The following is a 9,637-nucleotide window of genomic DNA, read 5'->3' as shown; positions in this document are numbered from 1 at the left end:
TCTAATCCATTCTCTCTTTCCACACTTTCAAGAACTCCTAAGATCTGTATTTGGGGTTAATAGTAACCTATAAATCTCCAATACTATTTTGAATTTTTATAATTTTTTCATCTTTCTTTTTTTCTGACTGTAAAATTTCCAAAGATTTGTCTTCTAGCTTGGATATTCCTTCTTTTGCCTCATCATGTCTGTTGGTAAGGCTTTCCACTGTATTTTTATTTGACCTATTAAATTCTTCATTTCTAATATTTCATTTTTATTTCTCTTCAATATCTCAAAAAAAGAAAGTTATTTATCTTTGCAAAGTATGGATTTCTTTAATTCATGAATTTGTTTCTCATTGCTTCTGAGTAATCCTAAGATTAATCTGTTGAATTCTGTATCAGACATTCCATCAATCTCTTCATCTTCACATTTTAATATTGAAGTGTTATTGTGTTCTTTTGTGTGGGTCATGTTGTCTTTCTTATCCTTGTTTCTTGAATTTCTGCATTTATTTTTAGGCATTTGTGTAGATAACTTTTTTTTCCTCTGATGGATTTATGTTCAAACTATTCCTCTGTGGTTTAGTGGAGTGTCTACTTTTTCAGTGAATACCCAAAGGTGTAATATATGTAATTTCTATTGCTCCTTGGTGAGTTGGGCTTTTTCTATTATCAAATAGATTATTTTTTCTTTTTCTCAAACTTTCTATGCAATTTTTATTATTTTTATCATTTTTTCTTACTTTCAAGGATGTAGCAAACACCATGAACAAGGATCTGTTTTATCCAGTTTTACAATCTAAATGATTTTATCTTATTGGTACTTTTTGATATATTTGAAAGAATTTAAATTATTTAGTTTGCTTTATCATTTTATAGAAGCTTTTTCCTATTTTTCTTCTTTCATACCTTTTGATATAATTCCATTACCTATATTCTCTGATCTAAAGTTATTTTGAAAATTATGCATTGCTTTAACTTTTTAGTGATTATTATTAACATTTAAGGTATGTGTATCAATTACTTAATTAAAAGTTATTAAGAATTTTTATCCTATTCCTAAAAATAACAGACAACTTAGTAATATAAAATCAGCCATGGATCATCTTTCCTTCCCTTCCTTATATTATTATTGTCATTGAGATTATCAATTTGCTCCTTAAATTCACACTGAATAATATATAATATACTTAATAGCCAACATCAATTCTTATCATCTGTCTTTCTTGTTTCCTGTAGCCTCTATTTGGGTTCACCTTCCTTCTGAATCTCTCATATTTTAAAATTTTAAATTATCATTGTAGAGTGAGTTGGCTTTGTTTCTCTATTTTTCAATTCCATTGCTAAACACTGCTTTTTTTTCTTTGTAACTGATATCTTGTTTGCTGATAACTGCTACGATTTTCTCCGTAGCCCTGATGGTCCTGAAGCTACTTTTGGTGTGTCCAACCATGAGTTAACCCTCATCTATCCTGCCTATGAATTTGGTAAGGTATTTTGATCTAAGCATCGATTCCTTTTTCAATTCTGTAAAATAGTGAATTACTATCCTCGAATATTTCAGTCTGTACTCTGTATCTCAGATTTTCCATTGAATTATATGAAAATGTTTTAACATTGTTATGATTTTTGTTATTTTTTTACTATTTTCTATTTTTTCATGTTTTTTCTATGCTGCATTTGAGTAAAATATTTTAAAAGTTATTCCTGTGAATAGATTTATCTAATTTATATAGAAATTGTTTTTAGTACTAACTATTTCATTTTTAAGATTTATGATTTACTTTTTCTGTTCATTTTGTTTTCTCTTTGTTTTTTGTTTGGGCTCTATTATTTTTAATGGCAATTAATGCCTTCCTTTTAATATTCTTAAGTATGACTTAATGAAAGTCTTTTTCACACTCTTTATTAAATCAATTTAATCTGGCATGGATTTAATATTCCAGTCATTTGAGTTTGCTGTATGTCAGGACTTGCATTCCGACCAACCATTTTAAGACAAAAACATCCCAAGTCAAACCCTACTGAACCTCATAGTTTAGGAATACAGCACACTGGAGAGTACTGGCTATTTCTCTTCATAACCACAGGGCTGAGTGGGAATTACAGCGTTGCCCTAACCATTGACATGAGGATGGATTGGACAGCTGTCCTGGGAAAAGATTGAGTATGGTGTCTACTGAATGTGTATGACTTTTACAGCATCACAGAGTTGAAAAATCCTAAATTGAGCCATCGTATCTGGAGACCAGACAGTATTTTGGAATTTGGATTCACAGGCCCATTTGGGTAAACAAGTATTTTTATTTGCTTAGTTTCTTTGCTTCTGCCTTACCACACCACCATTCAGCAGCACTGGTGTTTTACTCTGAATCTGACCTGGCGCTCAGGAATCAGTTCTGATGGTGTTTATCCTAATCTATAGTAAGATGGGAATAGCACAGATTCAACCATGGAAGCAGCTGGTGCTTTGATCCAGTTGCTGGTTTCAGGGATAACTATGTTTGCACTCATGGGTCATAACTCCAATTTCAGTGGTAGCTAAAGAATCCCAACTCCAGCCCAAAGTAGTATGCCTGTCATCAGTCCCCTGTCTCCTGCAGAGACTTGAGACTTTACCGGCTCCATCAGCATTGACCCCACAGGCTCCTAACTGCCCTATGTTTGGTAGAAAATGAGTCAGGACAAGGCCTCACTCACTACTTTGTACTCGAATCCATTCTTTCTTCTTCAAAGTCATGCAGGCAGGAAGATTATTTTCTCCTTACTGTATGTGGCTACGTCTTCATAATTACTGACATACTGTATCTTGGCTATCTTATTTCTGTATAATTTAGAGTAAAAGAGATATTTTGTAATTCTGTAAACTTCATATACATTTTTAAAGATTCTATTTCTGCATTTATTTGATTTTTAGAAATCTATGGAATTCCCTTTTTGTAGGATACTGCTTCACATCTCACATCCTCACTGTTGAACTTTTACCAAGATGCTCTTGAGTTACAGACCTAGATTGGAATTTCCACTATTCTACACAACATATCCTTCTGTATCTGCCTCCTTATACACAGTGGGAACAAGGTAATAGTTATTATTTAAGAAAATATAAAATCAGGGGCAAGCATTGTGGTGCAGTGGCTTAAGTTGCTGCTTGGAAGGCTTGCATCTAGCATCACAGTGTCAGTCAATTCCCAGTTCTTTTTTTTGGGATCAAACTTCCTGCTAATACACCTGGAAAGGTATTGGATTATGGGCCATGTGCTTCAGTCATTGTCACCATCCTGGGAGCCCTGGAAGGAGTCCAAGGCTCCTGGCTTCTGCTTGATCTAGGCATAGCTATTGTGGGTATTTGGGATGTGAACCAATGATGGAAGTCATCTCTCTCTCTCTCTCTCTCTCTGTCACACTAGCTTTCAACAAATAAATCTTTTCAAATGAGAAAGTACAATTTCAGGTATAAGCAAAAGACTTCTGTTTCTCTCATTAATTACTTTACAACGTTGTGTAAATAAATCATCCCATAGAGACTCAGTGATTGGTTTTGTTTGTTTTTAATCTGTTGAAATTAGGAAACCATACTCCAAACTCCAGAAATTCTACTGGCATACCAAAAACTACACAGAAATTCAGCAAACTACTTCTAGTATCATTTCACTGTATGCAAGTCTAAGAATCCTTTGGAAAAAAGAATAATAACACCTGACTATATCTACCATTGTTTGAAATTATATTTGCACCAAGAGTTTTAAAATTAAGTGTACTTAAAAGTTGATAACATGAATATGAAGTAAATACATGTCAAAATACTTAACTCATTATTGAGGGGAGCATCAAACTGTTAGAACCAGTTCCATGTAGAATGACAGAGATTCTTTCTATAATTATCTACTGATAGATCTATTATTTATCATCTGCGTTGAAAGAGAAGAATGAAAAAATTAAAAATGAAATTAAAATCTGGTAAGCATTCTATAGGATAGCAAAATCATAGCATTTAATTTTGTACTTCCATTTTTTAGGCAGAAGCTATTTACAGCTATTGAAATAAAATGTACCAGGTAGTAGATACCCTCACAGAGTCTGGGACTAAGCAGTTGTGAAGAGTAATCCAATCAAAAACCAATTCTCCTAGTGAAGTAAGGAATCCTTGGGCAGGCGTATTAGAAAATATTCCTGGGCCACCTTGTGGTATAATGGGTTAAGCTGCCACTGGAGCTGTCTGCATCTCATATGAGCACTGGTTGACTCCCCTTTGATGTCCTGCTTCTTACCAGCTCCCCGAGGAAAGCAACAGATGATGACCCAAATACCTGGGCTCCTGCCACCCACATGGGAGGCCCAGAGGGAGTTCCTGGCTCCTGGCTTTGACCTCTCAGTCACAGCCACTTGGGGAGTGAATGAGGGGATGGGAGATCTCTCTCTCTTTCTCTCTCACTCTGCCTTTCAAACAAGTAAAATCTTACTAGAAAGAAAGAAAAAAAGGAAGGAAAGAAAGGAAGAAAGAGAGAAGACAAGACAAGACTCCAGGACATACTCTCAATTATTTACCTTAAGTTCAAGTTTCATATATTTTAATAGTAATTTCCTTAGCTCTCTATAAGAGTGTCAACATCATTCATAATCACCCAAAATGCAACTTCCCAGTAACCGAATTTAAAACAATTGATTAAACTATTGCCTTGATCTTTAGTAATGTATTTCCCAGTCTTTTGTATATTAAATGACATCAATGTATTGCTATGTAACAAATTTGTAATTCTCTTTTTTTACTGTATCTAGGTCTTATTTTGACTGCTGTGATATTTGAATGGTGTTTCTCTTTAGTACCCTACATATTAAACCTTGAGTTCAAACTAGAGAACTCTGTGCCCTAATTCAGATATTTTGTTTAAATTTGAAAACTTGTACATTATTTGAAGTACTTTACAATTAGCTAAATTTTAAGCACTTACCGTTGAATGATTCTCATAACCACTTTGGCTGATCCAGTGAGTCTCATGGTGAAACAAGTGCACATAGGTCAGTATTTGAAAACTGATTCACTGTTTAAAATGATGAAATTGGGGTTGTCATTCTGTCTTAGAAAAAATCTCATAGTAATAGGCTTTCCGAATGGCAGCTAATTCCCTCAACGGTTCTGCACTTAAGAAAGGTCGAGAGAGGTGATGTCTTATAATAGAACATCCTCTTGCTTTTCCAGACTCACTGTCCTTGATCTGGCTAGCACACTAAAAAATATCATTGTTGCAAACTAATGAGTTTTTAACAGGCGAACCATTGATTTCATGGAAATCTAATTAAAACTTGAAGAGAATCAATAGTGTCTGAAAAATATGGAGGAAAATAGGTAGTTACAAAAATATAGTTATACATCCATTTTCAAACAGTACATATACTAACAGTTCTGGGGTAGAAATAATCATTGTGCTTATGTGTTTAGGTATAAAGGTATGGGAGTGAGAGTCAAAGGCATGGAAACAAGCGCTGTTGTTCAAGGTGAGTCCAAAAATAACGATTATCCCAGAGGACAACATTGGAGGCACCGACAGAGGATCAGGACGGGTATATCACTGCAGTGATCAAAACGCAGTGAGAGGGTAAGCAAGCGAATTGAATTCCACCTTGAGTTTCAAAACAACACGTTCGAATTTAAGGATGGGCTCTTCAGTATGGTAAGATAGGATTAGTCCTTTAGCTGTTGCTAAAACAAAGTATCTGAGGCTTGGTACTTTACAAAGAGAACAGGTTGACCCAGACCACAGTTTCAGGAGCTGAACGTCAACAATCAGTAACCCCATTTGTTTGCCTCTGGTGAGGGCCCACACCCTTGGCTGTGTCACCACACTGTGGGTGACATCATCTTGTGAGCATGTACGAAGGAGAGATCGTAGGGTAAGACAGGAAGCCTGAGAGGGCTTCCTCTTGAGAGGGCCAGGCTTGTTCTTCCATAACAACTCTCTTTCCTGAGAGCTGGCTCACTCTCACTCCATGGGACCAGCAGTAATCCCTTCTGGGGTCAGTGCCCCAGTGACCTAATCTCCTTGCACTAGGTCTCACCTCGTAATGGTTCTACCGCCTCAGCACTACCACATGGAATACCAAACTTCCAACCCACAAAACCTTCGGGGACACATTGAAATTGCATTCAAACCATGGAAGCATGAAAATTGACAGAAGCAGGGCCAGTGTTGTTGTTGAGCAGGTAAAACAGCCACCTATGAGGCCAGCATCCCATATGGGCAAGGTTTGAGCCCCAGCCGCTCCACTATTGACCCAGCTCCCTGTTAATGGCCTGGGAAAGCAGCAGATAATTACCCAAGTACTTGGGTCCCTGTACCCATGTGGGGAGACCCAAAAGTAACTTCTGGCTCCTGGCTTTGGCTTAGCCCATGCCTGACCATTGCACCTATCTACAGAGTAAAACCATTGGATGGAACAATCTCTCTCTCTTTCTCTCTCTCTCTCTCTTTCTGAAACTCTGACTTTATAAAAAAGGAAAATTAACAGAAGGACATTGCAGCCCTCCAATACAGCAGTGAAAGAAACCAAGGGTGCTGAAGAAGTAAATCAATGTGAACAGTGCTGCAATGGTATGTAAGATTTCAGGGAACCTGGCCACCAGTAGAGGATGGGTGAAAATGGAACTATGGCTTAAATGGTGAATATATACAACAGGACATTGCTTTATTTTATTGTTTGTTCTCAGAAACAGGAAAAACAAGTATGTGTGTTCTCTGATGATAAAAAGCAGTGGAGAGAAAGAAGACAGGTATACAGGAAGTAAGAGATGCTAGAGAGATAAGAGACTCTGAAAATAATATGAGCAGCAAGAATTGCCATTGTTTGTGTCCATGGTTGGTTAGTCATGTTTCACCCCCAACTCCCAGATGGAGCAACAAAGAATCAGAGATACCACTAACTGGTCTGACAGGAAGCAACCAGAAATGAACAACTCTGGGGTCAAAGAGAATTTGGGAAGTATCCTTACCCAAGTTCTTCCATACCAAAATTAGGGTGGAGGGATTGCCAAGGCACAGGACTGGGACCGTGGCTTCATTTTAATGACTTGAAAATAGTTAAGTCTTGTAAGGAGAGAGATGCATGAAATGTGAAATGAAAGGGTGAGAACTGAGAGAGTGCCCATCTAATGGACCTATGTTTTCCTGCTGCAGCTTGAAGGCGAAAATCATCTTTGGTAAGTGTGTTGGGAAAATTTGGTACCATGACTTGCAGAACTTTAGGGAAGTAATGTAATCTTGGAATATCCTTGGGAACTATTCAACTTTATCAGCAGTTCTGGCTGCAGGCCTGTAACAACACGGTGTACTATTTCATTGCTTAATTGTACTACAGGTAAAATGATGCCCTACCAATAAGGACAGCTCCTAGGACTCATGTTCAATCACAAATTTTAAAAGAATTTCACACTTTATGAAATATATATGGCAGACCTATCTCACAAGGCTGAGATATTATTTGGGGTCATAATAAGTTGCACTATAGAATGTTCATATACTGGAAAGAAAAGTTTACTTCTGAGAGTATTAAGGATTCTATAAGGTGCCTAGTTTAATTCATATCCACTGAAATTTACCTTTATGAAAAAAGTACTGTTGGAAAGATATTTTAAGCATTATTCATTTAAAACAGTTAAAAGTAGAAAATTTGTCACCAACTGGCTTCCAATTTGGGTTGTAAGAAGCTTCAATGAACAGTTTGAATCCAAGGAGCTCATCTACTAAAATTGCATAAAATGGGAAAATGAAAGGCTAACTAGATCTTTAATGAAGGTACCAAAAGCCACCTACCTGTGCTCTACAGCAAGGAGCATGAGCGAGCAGTTGTGCAGATGTTACTGATTTAGAAACCAGCGGTCTGCAGCTCGCCTCTCCCATTCCCACCCTGCACACTGGCAGAGACTGGCATCCAGGAGAGGCAGGGCCACTCACTCGCGAGGCTGAGGAAGCAGTGGTGCTACTTCTCACAGCCTTGTGAAAAGTCATCTGGAATATATTTGGCAGTTCTAATCCCCACTGGGTAAAAAGAATATGGGAAAAGCTCAAAAAATATTCAAGCAGAATTTTTCAAAAATGACATGGAGCTTAGACTGTTAGGGCTATTGTTAGACCCTCCGAGTGAGGATGCTAACACGTTGAGAGGCACACCCCAGAGACTCAGACTCCAGACCAGCTGATGCAAAAGCAAGAGGATTTATTCGGTGTCTGCGCAGAAGGGCCTCCTGAACTCGGGAGTCCAGAGAGCGCCCCCAGCACAAAGCCACACAGTTTATATACCCTCAGCGACCAATCAAAAGCACTATAGAGTCCATGCACACAGCAGTCCAATCCGCGAGTTGATCATGTGAAAGACATGTGTCTTCTATCCAATCAGCTACGGGATCACATGGGAGGCATGCACCTCGTCGCCATTTTGTTGTTTACTTCTTTAGTAGTTCCTTTCCCTGCAAGCACCATCTTGTTCACCCTGAGGGGGACGACGTTTCGCTCCCTTTGTTCCCCTTGTGGGAGAGCGGCGTCCCGCTTCCCACACCGTTATTTGAGTATTAGGAGGCATACAAACTGGGTTAGGTTTTAGCACAGCCAGGCACAAGTGTCGCAGCTAGCTAAGCATAGGGTCCCTTATTTTTATAGCTGCACCTAATTTTAGCTTTGGGGGAAAAAGTTTAGGGCTATAATTCTTAAACTTTAATTTTATTTGGGGCAAAGGTAACTTCTTGTTTTTAATGGTATTGGCTTAGGTCACTCCATCTTGGTTTGATTTTTAAGGTTCTTCACTATCTGATGATAATGTGGACATGAATAACATATTAGTATGGAAACAAATTCTGGAGATGATCTCAGACTGCTGCACCCTCAAATGGAAAGCAAATGGTACAAGGAAAAGCAAAGCACTTCGAAAGCACCTGGCCTTGACAATGTACCTCTTTTAGCCCTGAAGCAGTAGCAGTATTTGTGTATCCTTGTTGTATTTTTTTTATTGCTATCGTGTGCTAATAATCAAGGACTGACAACATACGTGGCATTGCACTGAGCCAAGAAAACAATGCTGTTTCAATTCCTTGGGATTATTCCTTAAAGGAGATAAAGGAATTAAAATACATCAAGGAAGAGGAAAGAAATAATGTAAATAAGTGACTTCTGCCTATTCTGAGTGTATGTTTCCTTGCTGTTTCCTTTTATGCCTCTTGACCAATTGCTTTCAACTTGGGAGGTGAACCTTCACTGCGAGAATCCTTGCTAAGAACACTGCTATCTTGAAATAACTGAGAGGATGAAAGAAGGCGAGCTCAGTGGGTTACAAGGAGAAGAGTAATTTCAGAGCAAAATGGGAGAATACTGGAGGGCTGGACGGACCAAAAAAAGGTGGCGACATCCATCCCAACAGATGTGTCCTTTTAAGAGGACATAAAGGAAACTCCACACAGATGAGAAAGGCAACCCTCCCTAATGTGAACTCATATACAGATGAGCGAATGTTTTTAATTATGTGACTAAAATATACATTGATTGAGGGCATAGAATCCCCAATACTCTAAAAACAGCATGAGATGGGGTTATCAGGATAAAGAATTATGCCAGAGAGGCTATAAGTATGTTACTAAAGTGAAAATTGCAATTTATACCTTGCATGGA

Source organism: Oryctolagus cuniculus, chromosome 9 (genome assembly GCF_964237555.1).
Source record: "Oryctolagus cuniculus chromosome 9, mOryCun1.1, whole genome shotgun sequence".
Classification (NCBI taxonomy): Eukaryota; Metazoa; Chordata; class Mammalia; order Lagomorpha; family Leporidae; genus Oryctolagus; species Oryctolagus cuniculus.
This window is presented reverse-complemented; position numbering follows the sequence as displayed.